The sequence below is a fragment of the Etheostoma spectabile genome, unplaced genomic scaffold (assembly GCF_008692095.1).
Source record: "Etheostoma spectabile isolate EspeVRDwgs_2016 unplaced genomic scaffold, UIUC_Espe_1.0 scaffold00002115, whole genome shotgun sequence".
Classification (NCBI taxonomy): Eukaryota; Metazoa; Chordata; class Actinopteri; order Perciformes; family Percidae; genus Etheostoma; species Etheostoma spectabile.
This window is the reverse complement of record NW_022602854.1, coordinates 825-19,917: the sequence shown is the minus strand read 5'-3', so window position 1 is coordinate 19,917 and position 19,093 is coordinate 825. Positions and strand designations below refer to the sequence as shown.

General features: G+C 42.5%; 5 non-coding genes across 5 annotated transcripts; 2 read left to right on the top strand and 3 right to left on the bottom strand.

Moving 5' to 3' along the window:
• Window positions 1-1,320: 1,320 nt before the first annotated feature.
• trnam-cau (transfer RNA methionine (anticodon CAU)) lies at window positions 1,321-1,393 on the bottom strand. Its single transcript has one exon. It is a non-coding gene; the product is annotated as a tRNA-Met (tRNA).
• A 1,017-nt stretch (window positions 1,394-2,410) lies between these two features.
• On the top strand, window positions 2,411-2,483 carry trnar-ccu (transfer RNA arginine (anticodon CCU)). The gene has a single exon. It is a non-coding gene; the product is annotated as a tRNA-Arg (tRNA).
• A 6,910-nt stretch (window positions 2,484-9,393) lies between these two features.
• trnas-aga (transfer RNA serine (anticodon AGA)) lies at window positions 9,394-9,475 on the top strand. Its single transcript has one exon. It is a non-coding gene; the product is annotated as a tRNA-Ser (tRNA).
• Window positions 9,476-14,965: 5,490 nt separating this feature from the next.
• On the bottom strand, window positions 14,966-15,039 carry trnan-guu (transfer RNA asparagine (anticodon GUU)). The gene has a single exon. It is a non-coding gene; the product is annotated as a tRNA-Asn (tRNA).
• A 3,012-nt stretch (window positions 15,040-18,051) lies between these two features.
• On the bottom strand, window positions 18,052-18,124 carry trnak-uuu (transfer RNA lysine (anticodon UUU)). The gene has a single exon. It is a non-coding gene; the product is annotated as a tRNA-Lys (tRNA).
• Between the last annotated feature and the right edge of the window lie 969 nt (window positions 18,125-19,093).

Here is a 19,093-nt window from a genome sequence, read left to right as displayed (position 1 = left end):
TGGCATTGTAAAAAAAGTGCCCAAAACCTCGGAAAAAGTGACAAAAAAGATACAGTAAGTGCTGAAAAAAAAGAGAAATTAATTGTTTTTGTATAAGGTCATAAAACCTAGGTTTATTGGCTATGAATAAAAAAAAAAAAAAGTGTAGAAAAAAACAGCAGAAACATTGAAAAAAAGCACAAAAAGATGATGGTCGATGGGAAGACAACACAAGGGTTAAAAAGAATTGTGGCTGTTTTTCATGCAGGTTTGCATCATAACAATGCGGGTGCTATCTCTAAATGAACAATGGCCAACCTACATCAATCTTGCTAGCACCCAAATCTCTGTGCTGATCTCCCTGCTTGGATGGCAAGTCATCTGGTGGATTTTCCCGTCAAGAGGAAGCGGATCAAGAGGGAGAGTTGTTTTATCGTTTTCACCAGCAATAAAGTTTATTTGTCCACAAATTGCAATAGGTTATCAACGTTTTCAGCGAAAAAGAATACCACAGCTCAAGTCCCTGATAAGGCAACAGCTTGATTGTGTGATATGTATGAAGTGCTCGCTAACGTCATCTGTCATGCAGGTTTGCAGGATGTTCACAGTCTGCTAGTGGCCATGATGAGTTGTGACTTTGAGCTTTTTAACCGTTTTGGTCAATTTAGCCAATTTTCAACCAGTTTGTGCAATAACATTTGGTGTTCTCAGGCATTGTGAAAATTATGGTCTACCCTCCTGCTGTCCAGAAGACCGTGATCATGGCAACAGCTTAATGGTCTTCATTTACTTTAATTTGTAGTTCAGCAGATTGTTTTTTCCACAGCCAGCTGCTTTAGAAGCCTGGGTAGCTCAGTCGGTAGAGCATCAGACTTTTAATCTGAGGGTCCAGTGTTCAAGTCCCTGTTCATGTGTAAAGTTTCACATTCTGCTAGATGAGTTGTCCATTTGACATGCCTGAACACTTCAGACACTGCCATATCATTTGTGTTCCATGCACAAGTCTTTAAACAGAATTGTTGCTGTTTTTCAAGCATGTTTGTATCATAACAATGTTGCTGGTAAGTCTAAATGAACAATGGGCAACCTACATCCATCTTGCTAGCACCCAAATCTCTGTGCTGATCTCCCTGCTTGGATAGTATGTCTAAGGACAATAACACATATGTTCTATAACCCTTTTCATTGGTTTGCTAACACTCTTAAAAAATTCCTTTCATTGTATCAATCTCAGAAATAACCAAAGAATGACAAATTCCATTTATGTTCTAGTACCAGTGTTCAACCACCTGAATGTCACTGTTTCCGCATTAGTTGTGTTTTTCTTGTTTTTAAAAGACCTGCCCCGTGTGAGGGTTGAACTCACGACCTTCAGATTATGAGACTGACGCGCTGCCTACTGCGCCAACGAGGCTATGAAAGGCATTGCAATGGTTGGGAAAATTTCATAAAAACTAACAATTTGGTCTTTAATCTCAATAAAAACAATGTTTCTGGAAACCTATGTACTCACACAAAGGCTAAAATTGACCCTAGATGCTTTGTCATGACCCCATGAAAAGGCCAGGACAAAAGACCGTGTGCAAAGGTTGAAGGAAATGCGAGAATATGACGACAACAAAAGAAATGATAATTAAATGATGGTGGTAGTCAGTTTAGTCAGTGGTGAATGTATATGCATGGATGAGTGTGAGGTATGGTGTCAGCGATTTATGCTGGACAGAGTAAAACTAACAAAGATGAGCGGGAGAGGTGCTGGACTGAGAGCACCTCTAGGACAATCACAGATGTACAACCAATAATAAAACACTACTGAGTGAATGTGTTCAGAAAATGAAGAACATTGTTCAAAAAACTTAATGAATTTTCATATGACCAAAGCTATTAACCACCTGAACCTGGTAAAAGGTATGAGGTACTCATGCATAGCTAGCCAGTGATTTACCTTCTGAAGATGGTGGTCGGCGTGCCAATGAGGCTTGGAAATTTGCAGTTGGTGATTCAGAGGAGATGTAACAGTTTTAAATGTAAAGTAACTTAATTTTCTAAATTGTCCACCTACAGTGCCAACGAGAGCTCTACTCTAATATTACCGGGTACGCAATAGCTATTCAACTTTAGAAGGTATTGTTGATCTCAGAAACAACGATAGACAGCACCATCTTATCACAACGCCCATGTTTGTGTTCCTTCAAAGTTTGCAAAAACATTCACATGAACTCGCAAATCAATTGATGAGATTTTGGAGGTCAAAGGTCCATTATCAAGGTGACTGTGTCCTCATGTCTGTCCATCCAATTCTTGTGAATGCAATATCTCTGGACGCCTAGAGGGAAGCACTTCAAAATCTAGAGGTCAAGGTTACTGTTTCATTATGTCTCCAGAACTGTATATGTATTTCTCCTGAACTGTTGAGTTTGGGTGATGTAAAGCCCCAGTGGCCTAATGGATAAGGCACTGGCCTCCTAAGCCAGGGATTGTGGGTTCAAGTCCCACCTGGGGTGGTTTTCAGCAGAGTGGTGCAGCGGAAGTGTGCTGGGCCCACAACCTAGAGGTAGATAGTTCAAAATCATCCTCTGCTAGCTCTGTTTTGCTGGTGACACAATGGTAGAAACTCTGAAAGGGAGATGAATCAAGAGATTATGATTTCCATGGTGAGATGAATCATGTTATAACTGCTGGAAAAGTTGTTGACAGCCCATGAAAAGTAGCAAATCGCGTTCTGGCAGTTTTCTGTCCATTTTAAAAAATTGACATCCACTACCCTGTCAGGACCCTGTAGTAATGCTGTCTTTCCAGTGATGTGATTGGTAAGTGGTTGGGCTGTTTACAGGTTTTAATCATATCCATCGGTTGCATGGACGGGACATCAATACCCTGGTTCCACCGCCTGACCGCTGTCTTGTCTTTGTCGTTCAACAACTATTTGGGCTCACACCTAAACGCACCCGAAGCATCTCAGCCGAAAATCACATTGCACCTCAAAAGTGCTCTCAAGCACTCCCAGCTGTGCTTTTGCAGAAGAGCGCCTTGTTTTCTTTTAGCTTAGAAAAAGGCTTTAGCTTGACAAGGTAAACAAATTGATCCATAGTGCTACTCATTAGTGTGTCCACTTCAGTTATGTATTGAAGCACATCCTTAGAGCTAATGGCCCTCATTTATTAACCTAACGTACGACAGGCTTTACGTGAGATTCATGAAACGTTGTATCACACCAATCAGAGCGTAAGAATGATCGTACATTGATAAATGCAGCAGCTGGAAACAATCATAATTAAAATTATCACACCCCATTATATTCTTGGTTTTGAGGCATCGCCGCTACTATTTAGATTAGATTAGATTAGATTCAACTTTATTGTCATTACACATGTACAGGTACAAGGCAACGAAATGCAGTTTGGGTCTAACCAGAAGTGCAATAGCAGTAAGTGCAGGATATACAATGGTTCCGTAAGTGCAAGACATGGATATGTAATGAATAAATATAGAAAAGAATACTATTATAAACAGAGTTTTACAGATGGGTTTGTCCTATGAATACAAAATATAGATAACAGGTATTGTGAGCAAGATTTACAGCTAGGAATTTGGTGGATATTACTATAATTGCAAATTTTTTACAGATATGTGCAAACAGCATAATATACTAATGAAATAAGGTAAAGTTTGGGCAGAAACTATCCGAATTAAAGTGCGGTGGAAAGTAATTGCATATTACAGTTAAAGTACGGTAGTGCGGATGTAAATGTAAACAATTGGTACTGTAAATAAATAAACAGTCAGCAGTGCAAATGAAATGTAAGTAGTGCAAAAAGGTAAGTAGTGCAAAAGATGCAGATGTAAACAGTCGTTACTATAGTAACAGTCAGCAGTGCAGATGAACATTATAATATTGCAGATAACAAAATGGAGGCAGGTGTGAGGAGGGAGAGGAGAGTCTGTCAGTATATGAGGGGAGTGGGATCAATGAGGATTAGAGTTCAATAAAGAGACAGCTCTGGGGAAAAAACTGTTCTTTAGTCTGCTGGTCCTGGTCCGGAGGACCCTGAAACGCCTGCCGGAGGGCAGGAGAGAAAACAGTCTGTGGGCTGGGTGAGAGGAGTCCTTCAGGATGCTGCGAGCTCGATGCAGACAGCGTTTCCTCTGGATGTGCTCGATGGCGGGCAGTGGAGTCCCGGTGATGCGCTGGGCGGTTTTCACCACCCGCTGCAGTGCCTTGCGCTCTGCAACAGAACAGCTCCCATACCACACTGTTGCACAGTTTGTCAGGATGCTTTCTATTGCACAGCGATAGAAGTTCACCAGGATAGTTGAAGAAAGCTGATTCTTCCTCAGTGTCCTCAGGAAGAAGAGGCGCTGGTGAGCCTTCTTGACCTGGCAGGAGGTGTTGGTTGACCAGGACATGTCCGCCGAGATGTGGATCCCCAGAAACTTGAAACTGGAGACACGCTCAACAGCCATTCCATCGATGTGGATGGTGTCGTGCGTGCCTCTTGGCTCCTTTCTGAAGTCCACGATGAGCTCCTTGGTTTTGGTGGTGTTGAGGAGCTGGTTATTTTCAGTGCACCATGTGGCCAGGTGCTGGATCTCTTCCCTGTAGGCAGTCTCATCGTTGTTGCTGATGAGACCAATCACCGTAGTGTCGTCCGCAAACTTGATGATGGAATTAGATTCGTACACAGGCTTGCAGTCGGAGGTGAAGAGGGAGTAGAGAAACGGGCTCAGCACACAGCCCTGTGGTACACCAGTGTTGAGTGTGATGGACGTGGAGCAGTTGGAGCCTGATCGAACATTCTGGGGTCTGTTGGTAAGAAAGTCCAAAATCCAATTGCACGTGGAGGTGTTGATGCCCAGGTCTCCAAGTTTGGCTATTAACTTAGCCGGGATGACAGTGTTGAATGCTGAGCTGAAGTCAACAAACAGTATTCGTGCATAAGTGTTCTTATTGTCCAGATGTGTGAGCACAGAGTGCAGTGCCATGGAAACCGCATCCTCTGTGCTCCTATTGCTACGGTAGGCGAACTGGTGTGAGTCCAATGTTGATGGTAGCGAGTCCTTTAGGTGTGCCAGGACCAGCCGCTCAAAGCACTTCATTACGATGGGTGTGAGTGCTACAGGGCGGTAGTCGTTAAGGCACTTCGGGCTGGAGTGTTTTGGCACTGGCACAATGGACGTGCATTTAAAGCATGTTGGTACAGCAGCTTGGGCAAGAGACAGGTTGAAGATGTCTGTAAAAACTCCAGCGAGCTGCTCCGCACATGCCCTGAGTACGCGTCCAGGGATGTTATCCGGTCCAGCAGCCTTGTGCGTGCTGATCCTGCTCAGTGCCTTGCAGACATCTGTGGAGGAGAGTGTGATGGGGGGGTGGTCAGCTGAGGGTTTGAGCTTGGTGGCAGTTTCTCTGTTGTCTCTTTCAAAGCGAGCATAAAAGTCATTAAGCTCGTTCAGGAAGTTGACATCAGTGGCTACGGGGGTGGAGTGAGTGGGTTTATAGTCACTGATGGCCTGAATGCCCTGCCACATGCGTCGAGGATCAGCGTTGGAGAAGTGTCCCTCTATCTTCAGCTTGTAGCAGTGCTTGGCCTCTTTGATGCCCCTTTTCAGATTTGCCCTGGATGTGCTATAGGCCTGTGCGTCTCCTGATCTGAAGGCAGTATTGCGTGTCTTCAATAGGAGTCGCACTTTCCTGTTCATCCATGGCTTCTGATTTGGGTATGTGGTGATCTGCTTCTGGGTTGTAACAGTGTCTATGGTGGTGTTAATATAATCCAGTACAGAGGAGGTGTAGCAGTCAATGTCCGTGTGAGAGCCACTGGTGGCTTGAGTAGCAAACGTACTCCAGTCTGTGTGTAGAAACCTTTCCTGAAGTGATGAATCTGCTCCTGCAGGCCACACCTTGATGGTCTTCACTGATGGCTTCACGCGGTTGATGAGAGGTGCATATTTGGGGTGAGGAACAAAGAAAGGTGATCTGACTGTCCCAGGTGGGGGAGGGGTGTCGCGATGTAGGCTCCAGCCATGTTTGTGTAAACATGGTCTAAAGTTTTGTTTCCTCTGGTGTGACAAGAAACATGCTGGTGAAATTTTGGTAGCACTGACTTCAAGTTTGAATGATTAAAATCACCAGCGACAATAAACGCAGCTTCCGGGTGAACGGTCTGTTGTTTACTAATGGCTGCGTGAAGTTCTTTCATAGCAAACTTGGCGTCAGCGTCCGGGGGAATATAGGCTGCAGTGATAATCGTACAAGTGAACTCCCGTGGTAGATAGAACGGTCTACATTTAACCATGAGAAACTCAAGGTTAGCTGAACAATGTCTCCCAACAATAGCAGAGTTTGTGCACCAAGCTTTGTTAATGTAAATGCACAGACCACCACCTCTGGTCTTGCCGGAGCCATCTAGTGTTCTATCCGCCCGGAATGTGTGAAGTCCCGCTAGCTCGAAAGCATTGTCCGGTATTCCGCTGTTTAACCATGTTTCCGTGAAGATTATGACATTACAGTTCAAAAGTCTCTTACTGTGTGTAATGCTGAGTCGGATCTCCTCCATTTTGTTCATCAGCGACCGTACATTGGCAAGGAAAATGCTGGGTAAAGAGAGCCGGTGTGGTGTTAGCTTTAGCTTAGCTCTTAGTCCTCCGCGCTTCCCCCGCCTTTGTTTACGATCTCGACGCCGCCTGCGAGCACTTCCGCCCGGCCGGGCAGAGTGCGTAGCCTCGGGTCTTCTGGCGATCTCAGGAAGGAGTCGAAGATTGTCCGTAAAACTGTCGGAAATTTGCGAACCAATGTCCAAAAGCTCACGTCGGTTGTACGATGTAAAGGCACAACTGTTCTGCACGAACAGACCCGAAATGAGGAAGAAAAATACGCAAAATTGCAGAATCTGGAGAGACCGCGAGCCTCGCGATGTACTCGCGCCGCCATCTTGGACATCTTACAACATGGACAGACGTAATCCGGCTAAGAAGAGGCATTTTTCAGAGGTGGAGATTGCAAACCCTGACATCTCAGGTGCTCTGGTGCAGCCAGCTACCACCAGGACCAGGAGCAGCCGGCTACCACCAGGCCCAGGAGAATATGCCACCTAAGAAAAATGCAATCCTACCCGATGAGGTTGAGGAGATAAAGAAATCTCTGGACTTCTTGTCGGCGGATTTCTTCTGTTGCAGTGCAGTGCAACAGAAGAAAAATCATGGATCTGATGAGTAAAATACAAACGCTAAACGGGCAAAACGTGGAGAAGATTGCTTTTCTGAAACTTGAGTTGCTGACCTCGAGCAATGCAATGTGATTATCAGCGGCCTGAGAACCAAACAACGGAACCATGCCAGGGTGGCCGCAGACGCTGGATACACCACTGCTAGGCTGAGGGAAGCTCTCGAGGAGGAGAAGAGACGCTGGAACAACAGGTGATTTGCTTTTTGGACAGCAAAGGCATTTATGTTGATAGCGGGGACATTGAGGATTGTCATACTCTTCCGAGCAAAAACAAACGGCCACTCCATTGGTAATAATCCGGTTCACCAACAGAAAGAAAAAGTCCGCACTTCTCAGACAAGGAAGGAAATTAAAAGGCATTTAAGTTTACATCAACAAACACCTCACCAAGAAAAATGCTGATATTGCCAAGAAAGCACTCATACTCAGAAAACAAAACAAGATCCAGGCAACATGGGCAAGAAATTGTAAAATATACATCAAACTTCACGGGTTGACGCCTGAGGCAGCAAAAGAGATTGAAGTGATTCTCATCAGGGACATCACCGAGCTGGATAAGTTTGAAGAAGGAATGAATCAAGAGCAACATAGGCCTACATAAGGTAACTGCATACAAACTGAATTGGACGTATCAAACACAATGATCATGGCAAACTTGGACAGAAACTTATCTGTTACATATAATCAACTGAACTTTCAAACTTTCAAATACACAGAACATAAACCACAAGACATTGAAAACAACATTGACCAAGATAATACTTTCTACAGTGGTTCTCACTGCCAGTGTGAATATTACACAGTTAAACCTGTAAGCTTACTGTAAACTAGATGTGGAAAGTTGAAAGGTTGATCTTTTTTTACCTGTGGTGTGGCTTAAAAATCAGGTTGCACCGAGATTTGAATGTAAATGTGCTGTATTTATATAGCGCTTTTCCAGTCTTAACAACTGCTCAAAGCGCTTTTACATCTACAGGAACCATTTACCATTCACACACATTCATACACTGTGGCCGGGGCTGCCGTACAAGGTGCCACCTGCTCATCAGATAAACATTCATACACATTCACACTCCGATGCGCAGCACCGGGGGCAACTCGGGGTTCAGTGTCTTGCCCAAGGACACTTCGGCTGCAGGGGCAGGGATCGAACCACCAACCTTCCGATTGGCAGGCAACCGCTCTACCACTGAGCCACAGCCGCCCCTCCTTGAACTCAGATCGCTGGATTCAAAGTCCAGAGTGCTAACCATTACACCATGGAACCTTTAAAAGTGTTGCAAGGGTTTGTTAACTAAATGGACTAGTCCATACACACAATATATACATACTCTAAACAGAACAATACAGAGGTCGTCAGAGATGGCAAAAGTACTCACTGCCCGTGCTCAAGTAGAAGAACAGATAATTGTGTTAACAAATACTCTGGTAAAAGTAGAAGTACTGATTTAACTTCTTTACTCAAGTAAAAGTACCAAAGTACAGGCTTAGCAATATAATTAAAATATAAAAGTAAAAGTAGCCTTATGAATGACAAAGCTCCCTGGACCAGACACATGTTACTAGAAAGCACACTGAGAAACTACAGTGGACATGGAGAAAAGACTCTTTATTCTTTATTCTTTATATGCCATTGCCTACATTTTAAATGGCCGTCTGTCAATAGGCCTAAAACATATATAAACATATAGCCTATTTATATTGACAGAGACTGGGACTCCAGGTTAATAAGATTCTGACCGAGTAGCAAGATATGAATTCAAGTGTGATTTTGTGAGAAGTCTGTGTATGTTCCAATTTAATTAGATTAAATTTTGTAATGGTAACTCCAGGGAAATTATTTGAAATTTAGTGAGGACTAGATTAGAAATGGATTTAAAGCTAATTCTGGTTTCCAACTTCGGCCCAGGTGTGTCTGTTAAAACACAGACGGAGACAACTCTCTGTTACTGTTTTATTACAATCAATCATCAGTATAAACATGGGGGGGCAGCTCTGCTATGAATGTGTGTGTGGTAATAAAAGAAATAAACAACATTGTAAAGGCTACCATACACAATGTATAGGAATCTTACAGTGAGGAAATAAGTATTTGAACACCCTGCTATTTTGCAAGTGCAGCTTAGGCATTATATGGTGTGTTGAGGTGCTACATGAACATTTCTGCAAACAGTCATAGCATGGCTTATTATGTTGTCGTGGCCGAGTGGTTAAGGCGATGGACTAGAAATCCATTGGGGTCTCCCCGCGCAGGTTCGAATCCTGCCGACAACGAGCAGTGTTTTTTAAGAGTGGTACCAAACCAATGACACATCAGAGTATACCAAACCGCAGATGTGCCTTCATAATCAATATTGTCTTATCTCATAGGTACTGGAAGCCACCGGTCTCCACCAATGTATTTCTTATCAATCTGTCTTACAAGATTTGCAGTGAACGTTGTATTGTCCAGCAGAAAGACAACAGGTGTGTTACTTTTCGACTATGATTTATGCCATAGCATTGCAAGCATTTTGCCCAGGTTTGATTTCAAGCCACCGCATATTTCAATTTCCTTGCGGTGAATCATCCCAAAAGGATTGATAAAGATAAGTCTAAGTCTATCTCAGAAAAAAGTCAAAAGAATTTCAAAATCTTCAGGGGATGTAGCTCAGTGGTAGAGCTCATGCTTTACATGTATGAGGACCTGGCATCTCCAGCAGGTATTATGGTAGAGTCTTTAAAAGAGCTGCAACAGATATTACCTCCTGTGGTAATCTGACTGGTAAACAACACAACAAGCACTTTGAACGTACTGGTTTATGGTTTCTATTTACAGTATTATTACTTGTAGTGTAGTATATTTACTGTATTACACTCTGGTTTTATGTGTGTTACAGCGGGAATAAAAGGTATGAGCATTGTAGTTTCTTTTTTTATGGGTGAAATAATCTCAACATGCCATTAAGTTTACTCTTCAGCAGGTGGAGACATTTCACTTCAGACACTTGCAACATCAGTTGCTGTGTTAAACATTAACAGACTGGATATATACTTACTGAAGATACAAAGCACAGGAAATAGTTGAAGATGGTTTCGATCCATCAACCTCTGGGTTATGGGCCCAGCACGCTTCCGCTGCTAATTTTATGCTAAAGTTTATGTAGTGTTTTTTTAATTTTACCTGTGTTTTTTTTCTGTGAGGGACAGCTCTGTCAGGCTTATTTATGTAGCATGGAAGCTAGCATTGGCTAACTAGCAGCCAGCCTGCTTCCAAACAAATACTTTTTAATTATCTCAACACTTTTTAACAGTCAAACTGAAACACTGGCGGTGAGCTCCAGGTCCTGCAGCTGCAGACGGACATGGATAGCTTCAGACCCGCTCACCACTAGTGTTGGTGGATTAGCAAGCTAGCGTTAGAAAACTAACCCTGCTTATAAATAAATACCTTTTAATTATCTCAACACTTTTAACAGTCAAACTCAAACAATGGGGTGAGCTCCAGGTCTTGCAGCCACGAACGGACCGCCATCAATGGGTATAATGCGTGCCTTTTAAATTACTTTTTCATTTTTTTTAAGCGGGCTGGTTGGTTAGTTTGCTAACGCTAGCTTGCTATTCCCCCAACACTGGCGGTGGGCTCATGGGGGGTTGCGCCGCTGCTATCGGGTCTGGAGCTTTCCGTGTCTTGCTGGAGATCAGATCCCGTTGAGGTCGGCAGCGGAGATTTCTAGAGATGTTTCCCCGCTGGTCGAGCCCCACTGACGGCGGTCCGTCTGCATCTGCAGCACCTGGAGCTCCAGTGTTTCAGTTTAACTGTTAAAAAGTGTTGAGATAATTAAAAGGTATTTACAGTTTATAGAAGCGGGCTGGATGCTAGTAAGCTTATGCTAGCTTTCATGCTACATAAAATAAGACAGAGTTGTCCCTCATCTGGGGATAAAAACTCTGCTGCCCCCTCCCCCCCATCCTGTTGGCTCAGAGCTCCAGAGACTAAGTCCACAGGTACAACTTAGTTTTGCACCAAATGTATCGCAAGAAGTGTTGCAAAAGTCGACGGTGCAGACTCGCCGCTGTGGAAAAGTGACTGAAGTGAAAAAAAAAAATGAAATAAAGTACAAGTACAGAATTTTTTTCTACAAGCTCTGAAATCATATTCTCTAAGTGCTCACATCACATCTACGCGCTCTCACATTTGCACCATATTTACCTTCATATTCTTTGTTGAACTTTAGTGCTTTACAAACACCAAAGCAAGTAAGCGCTGTGACTAACATTACTCTTCTGAAGTGATTTTGGAGAAGGACATCAGGTAGAAATACTCTGGTTGACTAGCATGACACCATTGTATTCATATAATAATCAATCCAGGTTAACGTGAATGACAGTGACTGCATGTTGCTTCCTCTAAATTTAAGGTTGTGGTCGACTAGCGAGGCCAGCTCGTCAGTTTGATAAACTGACCAGACCTGCATGCCTCTTGTTTCTTTGGGCTAGTTGTATTAGCTTTAGCCTGGCTGGTAGCAGCTTTCTGCTTGTTTCTTTAAGCTAACTATATTAGCTTTAGACCGGCTGGTAGCAGCTTTCTGCTTGTTTCTTTAAGCTAACTATTTTAGCTTTAGCCTGGCTGGTAGCGCCTTTCTGCTTGTTTCTTTAAGCTAACTATTTTAGCTTTAGCCTGGCTGGTAGCGCCTTTCTGCTTGTTTCTTTAAGCTAACTATTTTAGCTTTAGCCTGGCTGGTAGCAGCTTTCTGCTTGTTTCTTTAAGCTAACTATATTAGCTTTAGCCTGGCTGGTAGCAGCTTTCTGCTGGTTTCTTTAAGCTAACTATATTAGCTTTAGCTTGGCTGATAGCAGCTTTCTGCGGTGGGAAATTGCCGGGAGACGTTGTGATTATGTTGCATTAATCAGGGGGTTTAGTTTGTATTTGAGAAGAACATAAAACCCCAACTACTGTAGCGTCACTCACTACCCATCAAATACTATGACATCACTGTGTCAGAGGCAGCTGTTGCCAACGGTAGGCTACTTTTCTACACACGGAGAGCCTCACTTCCCATACCAAACCCCGTCGGACTAACGTCACATCCACACGTTGCCCACATGGCTACCTGTCTTAAAGGGGAACGGTCAGATGGTAATAATCATGTAAGGAGAAACGGTGAAAGGTTACTTTTCTATCAAGCAGCAAAAAAGTATTAACGTCAACATCGTAACGTCCTGCAATGTGACTTTCGTGCATGCGCACATCGCGATGTCGATGCTAAAACACAATATTGTTCAGCCCTAACTGACGGTATACTTCAGTAAGCTAGTTTGCCACTTTTATCTTGGGTAATGCCACATGTAAGTATATCTTAGTTTATTTAGATACCCAACATAGGTTATACTACGTACACTGTATAACAATACATTACGTGTTTCTTTATTTCATCTTACATTTTTGCTAGTCTGTTGTGTAGTTATATTGTTTTTACAATTATCTTTGTTTAATATCTGTGACTCATTACTATCTAATTAACTGTTTTCTCCCAGTTTCACCCTTTTGTTACTCAAATAAACGTGTTACAAGGAACCCGGTCGCCAGTGCTTGATGGTGGAAGGTGTTTAGCTGCTGTTCAGATTACACAGCGTTACGTACGTGAAGGACAAGACATATTTCATGGTAAGTATTTCCAGGTAATCTCTTCACCTCTAATCTCTGCACCTCTGTTATTCTAATATTACCATGTAATAAAATTGAAACAAGCAGTTTTGCATTTTCCACCACTGATTCATGGTTGTTTGACAGTAACTACCAGAAGCATTTCCAGGTAATCACTACACCTCTGTCTTACTACGTCATAAAATAGAAACAGGTAGTTTTGCATTTTCCACCACTGATTCATGGTTTTTATTTCAGAAACTACCGGAAGCATTTCCAAGTAATCACTACACCTCTGTTTTTGTATTATTACCATGTAATTAAATCGAAACAGGCAGTTTTGCATTTTGCACCACTGCCTTCTAAATCTCTAACCATGCGCCATTTCTTGCCTAAAACAATATAACCAACAATATGTTAAATTAAATTTGATAGATGTAACTCCCTGATGGTCTAATGGCTAGGATTTGGCGCCCTCACCGCCGCGGCCGGGGTTCAATTCCGGTCAGGGAATGGTCAGGACTTGACAGATACAGATTTAAAAGAGTAAGTTTTTTGGTTGATTTGTCAAATTCTTCCTCATTAGTTTAACGTTTTAAAGAGTACCATTTCCGACAGTGGATGTATCCATTTGTCATCATTGATTGGTCGTAAACACTTCATCTGCCTCCATCTCAATAACAATTCTTTTCATTTTTCAAGCAGTAACTAAACCCTAACCAACATTTTTAACTGAAAACCAATGTATGTGAGAGTCAAGTAATGTTATTGTTGGATTCAGGTCCAAATTTTGACATTTTAGTGCAATGCAAAGGTGCATAACAGATTTTTTTTCTACATACCTGGAGCGATGCAAAGCAGGGGTGGCCGACTAGTCAAGGAACAGCAAGAGACTTGGTATTTAAGACTACAAACTGACTATGTGACAGATGTGTAATCTGTCATGTCCTGCCTTCTGAAGCTCTAGCCAGGCGCCATTCCTCGCCTAAAACAATATGAGTCATTCCAGTAAGTGAAAGAAAACTCACATCTACAAAGAGAAATTTGAAAGATGTGACTCCCTGATGGTCTAGTGGCTAGGATTCGGTGCTCTCACCGCAGCGGCCCGGGTTTGATTCCCGGTCAGGGAATGGTCAGGACTTGAGAGACTCAGGTGTGATGTTTGAAAGAATAAGATCCTGGACTTGATTTTGATCTGTCAAATTGTTCCTCATTAGTTTAAATGAACTGACAACATCAGTTATATGACTTACAGTTCTCAAAGACGCACACAATCTCAACTGGTTATCCTTTAGACAGCTAGTCTCTTTTTCTTTTCTCTCACTTTTTGTCTCTGTCTGGCCTTATGTATTTGCTTGTATTACATCAAGTGACCTGCATACCAATGACCGTAAAGATTAATATGTACAGTACATGGTTTTCAGAACTGTACCTTCAGATAAAGGTAAGGCCACTTGGGTATCTTTGGGCTGCTCTATATTCACCTGCAGAATGATAAACCGTAGAGTTGGCTTACTCCAGGTTATTTAAGCAACAAACGTCCAGAACTACAGACCAATACAACAACAGGCTTACATGAACTGACAACATAAGTTATATGACTTACAGTTCTCAAAGACGCACACGATCTCACTGGTTATCCTTTAGACAGCTAGTCTCTTTTCTTTTCTCTCACTTTTGTCTCCGTGTGCCGTGCGCGCCTGCTCGTGGTGTGAGGCGCGTGTCCGCGCTATTCTCCGACATGGACTCCAAATCACACCTGATAGACAACCTTTAGTACAAAACTAAAGTAACAAGCCAATTTTGTAAAATGTAGGGAGTAGAAAGTACCGATTTGTGGTAAAATGTAAGGAGTAAAAGTAAAAAGTCGCCAAAAAAATAAAGAGTAAAGTAAAAATATCCGCAAAATCTACTTGAGTACAGCAATGAAGTGTTTGTACTTCGTTATTTTGTTAACAAGTATTTGTACTTCGTTACTTCCCATCTTTGATGACTGTAAAGATTAATATGTACATGGTTTCCAGAACTGTATCTTCTGATAGACATAAGGCCCTTGGGTTATCTTCAGGCTGCTCTATGGTCTCCTGAAGAAGGATAAATCCCAGAGTTGGCTCACTCCAGGTTATTTAAGCAATAAACGTCCCTGGGTGGACTTGAACCACCATCCTTTCGGTTAACAGCCGACTGCGCTGACCTATTGCGCCACAGAGACTGCATATGTATGATGTTTTTTTTATTTCTGATTCTGATGTAGAGATGGACAAACGACTCAAAAGCATAATACTTCTTGCCGTGACATACAAGAAACAGTAAAAAAAAAGAGGTCGGCGAGATAGAGTTCAAGACCCTTTTTCAGGACACCCAAACTTTGTCGCTCAATATGGCAGGAATTCTATGCATCCAGGGCCAAATGTTTTACCATTTCATCCACTACGGGCCCCTAAGGAACTTACAGTGTTGACAATAAAGATGCTCACAAAACGCTGCACTTGGAATTGCGTTTCTCATGCACATTCATGTCCTCTTAAATACAAAGAACTGCTAAGTTCTTTATTCCCAATATCAACTCTTAGACATTAGTTCTAAATGAAAATACTAGTTGTCAGAAGTAGGATTTGAACCCACACCTCCAGTGGAGACTGCGACATGAGGCAGCGCCTTGGACCGCTCGGCCATCCTGACTGATCCAACAGATCTTCAGTAGGACCTGTCTCAAAAATTATTATATAGTAAATTAAACATGTCACGATATCATGACATGTCTGATGGGCGCTACCTATACCATCCAAAGACGAGACTGCAGCAATATGTTCAATGCCCGTATATGTTTAATGTATTCATATTTCGTTATTTTCACAATGTTTATTCTTCTCATCGGGTAGGATTGCATTTTTCTTAGGCGGCATATTCCCCTGGGCCTGGTGGTATCTGGCTGCCCAGAGCACCTGGGATGTCAGGCTTTAAATCCCCACCTCTGAAAAGTGCCGCTTCTTAGCCGGATTATGTCTGGCCATGTCATAAATAATAGAGGCGAGGCTCAAAACTGAGAATGTATTGGGCGTTATATTTAAATTACAATCGTTTCTAGCCGCTGCATTTCAATGTACGATCATTCTTACGCTCTGATTGGTGTGATACGAACGTTTCATGAATCTCACGTGAAGCCTGTCGTACGTTAGGTTAATAAATGAGGGCCATTAGCTCTAAGGATGTGCTTCAATACATAACTGAAGTGGACACTCTAATGAGTAGCACAATGGTGCAATCTGTTTACCTTGTCATAAGCTAAAGCCTTTTCCCAAGCTAAAAGAAAACAAGGCGCTCTTCTGCAAACGCACAGCTGGAGTGCTTGAGAGTTCTTTGAGGTGCAGCATGATTTTAGGTGTTAAGGTGTGAGCCCAAATAGTCGTCGAACGACAAAGACAAGACAGCGATCAGGTGATAGAACCGGGGTATTGATGTCCCAGCCATGCAACCGATGGATATGATCAAACCTCTAAACAGCCGAACCACATCACTGGAAAGTCAGCATTACTACAGGATCCTGGACATCTGTCATCAACTTTCCAGCAGTATATCGTCTCACCATGGAAATCAGAGTTAGCAGAGGATGGTTTCAATCCCTGAACTTGGGTCAGAGGCCGAGGACACTTCCATTGTGCCAATCTGCTAAAATTCACCCCAGGTGGGACTTGAACCACAATCCCTGGCTTAGGAGGCCAGTGCCTATCCATTAGGCCTCTGGGGCTTTACATCACCAAAGCATCCCCATCACTAGTTCAGGAGAAATACATATACAGTTCAGGAGACGTAATGAAACAGAACCTTGACCTTTGACCTCCAAAATTGAAATCAGTTCATCCGCAACTCCCAGTCGTTATGTATGCCAAATTTAAAGTGCTTCCTCTAGGCGTCAGAGATATTGCATTCACAAGAATCAGATGGCCAGACATGAGGACACAGTCACCTTGACATTGAACTTTGACCTCCAAAATCTCATCAATTGATTTGCGAGTTCAGATGAATGTTTTTGCAAACTTTGAAGGAACACAAACATGGGCGTTGTGATAAGATGGTGCTGTCTATTGTTGTTTCTGAAACAATACCTTCCGAAGTTGAATAGCTATTGCATACCCGGTATTATTAGAGAAGAGCTCTTGTTGGCACTGTAGGCGGACAATTTAGAAAATTAAGTTACTTTAAACTTTAAACTGTTACATCTCCTCTGAAATCACCATCTGCAATTTCCAAGCCTGTTGGCACGCCGACCACCATCTACAGGAGGTAAATCACTAGCTAGCTATGCAGGACTACCTCATACCTTTTACCAGGTTCAGGTGGTTAATAGCTTTGGTCAAATGAAGCTTCATTAAGCTTTCTGAACAATGTTCTTCATTTTCTGAACTTATTTACTCAGTAGTGTTTTATTATTGGTTGTGCATCTGTGATTGCTAGAGGTCTCTCAGTCAAGCACCTCTCCCGCTCACCTTTGTTAGTTTTACACTGTCCAGCATAAATCACTGACACCTCACACTGATCCATGCATACACCAGGCATACATGTATACAACCTTTGCACACAGTCTTTTGTCTCCCTTTTCATGGGTCATTACAAAGCATCTAGTGTTGATCTTAGCCTTTGTGTGAGAACATAGGTCTCATACATTGTTTTTATTAAGATGACGACCAAATTGTTAGTTTTCAGAGATTTTCCCAACCATTGCAATGTCTTTTGTTGCCTTGTTGGCGCAGTAGGCAGCGCGTCAGTCTCATAATCTGAAGGTCGTGAGTTCAACCCTCACACGAAAAACTAAAAAGCACTACTGCTGCTAAAAATACAGTGACAGGTGGTTTAACACAAGCACATGAGTGAAATTCGTCATTCTTTGGTTATTTTGAGATTGATACAATGAAAGGAATTATTTAAGAGTCGTAGCAAACCAATGAAAAGGGTTATAGACCATAAATGGTATGTCATTGGACATACTATACAAGCAGGGAGATGAGTACAGAGATTTGGGTGCTAGCAAGATGGATGTAGGTTGCCCATTGTTCATTTAGACTTACCAGCAACATTTTTATGATACAAACCTGCTTGAAAAACAGTCACAATTCTTTTTAAAGACTTGCACATGGAACACACATGATATGATAGCATCTGAATTTGTCCATGTCCATACGAGCACGTCAAATGGACAACTCATCTAGCAGAATGTGCAACTCTACACCTGAACAGGGACTTGAACCCTGGACCCTCAGATTAAAAGTCTGATGCTCTACCGACTGAGCTACCCAGGCTTCTAAACAGAGGACTGTGGGAAAAACAATCTCCTGAACTACAAATAAAGTGCAAGTAAATGAAGACCAAAAAGCTGTTGCCATGATCACGGTCTTCTGGACAGCAGGAGGGTAGACCACGATTTGCACAATGCCTGAGAACACCAAATGTTATTGCACAAACTGGTTGAAAATTGGCTAAATGGCCAAACGGTAAAAAGCTCAAAGTCACAACTCATCATGGCGACAAGCAGACTGTGAACATCCTGCAAACCTGCATGACAGATAACAATAGCGAGCACTTCATACATATCACACAATCAAGTTTTTGCCTACCAGGGACTTGAGCTGTGGTTTTCTTTTTCGCTCAAAACGTTGATAACCTAATGCAATTTAATGGCTACAGACAAATAAACTTTACTGCTAGTGGGTACAATAAAACAACTCTCCTCTGGTTCCGCTTCTATACTCTTAGTGTCCTCATGCGGAAGCACTATACGTAGTTTGATCAAAAGCCCTCGTGACTGGAAAAATCCACCAGATGACTTGCCATCCAAGCAGGGAGATCAGCACAGAGATTTGGTGCTAGCAAGATGGATGTAGGTTGGCCATTGTTCATTTAGACGTACCACCAACATTGAGCTACCCATGCTTCGAAAACAGAGGTCTGTGAAAAAACCAATCTCCTGAACTATAAATTGAGGTGCAAGTAATGAAGAAGATTAAGCTGTTGCCATGGAAGGAAAAATCCACAGATGACTTGCCATCAAAGCATAGAGATCAGCACTTCATACATATCCCACAATAAAGCTTTGCCATACCGAGGACTTGAGCTGTGGTATTCTTTTTCACTTCAAAACATTGATAACCTAAATTAAAACAACACAGCTTCAGACAAGTAAACTTTACTGCTGGTGGGTACAAAAAAACAACTCTCCCTCTTGTTCCGCTTCTATACTCTTAGTGTTACGGTTAGTAAGACCAGAACCA